This window comes from Daktulosphaira vitifoliae, unplaced genomic scaffold, assembly GCF_025091365.1.
Source record: "Daktulosphaira vitifoliae isolate Bord-2020 unplaced genomic scaffold, ASM2509136v1 Scaffold_5, whole genome shotgun sequence".
Classification (NCBI taxonomy): domain Eukaryota; kingdom Metazoa; phylum Arthropoda; class Insecta; order Hemiptera; family Phylloxeridae; genus Daktulosphaira; species Daktulosphaira vitifoliae.
In genome coordinates, this window is record NW_026099576.1 from 16708896 (window position 1) to 16709756 (window position 861).

The window sequence follows — 861 nt, forward strand, 5'->3', positions numbered from 1 at the left end:
AAAAAAAAAAAAAAAAAACACGTCATAGTAAAACTAATACTTTTTCAGCTTCGCATCAAAGCTAAAATAGATTTGTAGTACCACCTAAGCAAAAATCATTGCTACGCCACTTAAAAAAAATAATTACTTTTATTTTATTCATAAATTAATTTGATTTTATATTAAAAACATTATTAATGGTTAAAAAGTAATTTAGATTTTAAAAATACAAGTAATTTTCATAATTTTAGGGGCTAAGCACTCAAGACTCCCTAGATTACATCTATGAATATTTTCATACATAACATAAAGAAAAGTAATATATATATAAAAAAAAATATTGATTGCTTATCAAAATACATTTTTATTTTACTTAATTTAAATTGAAAAAAAGAATTTAAGTTTAATTATGATATTAAATGTCTGTAAATAACAAGAATACCTTCAAAATTACAAATATGCAAAATAAAGATTCAATTTTTAAATTCTACATTATGCAAGTTTGGATAAAATGTATAATAATTCATAGGCTAAATCTAAATATTTACCTATTACATAGAAATATAATAAGTTAATTACTAGAATTTGAATTTAAAAAAATATAAGAAAACTAAGTTTAATTCATTATTGATAATATATATAAATATATATGTATAATTATTCAGGAATCAAATTTGAAGAATATTTATACCAGTAAGGAAATTTTAATTGAACTATACTAGTGCATTATAATGTATCTGAAAAATAATTATGAACGTCTTTCAAAAAAAAAAAAAAATATATATATTTGATAAATCTATGTTAAAATTCATTAAGTATAACAAAGATTAAATATAATTTTTATTATTTGTATTATGAATAATAGAATTATTGCTAAAAATA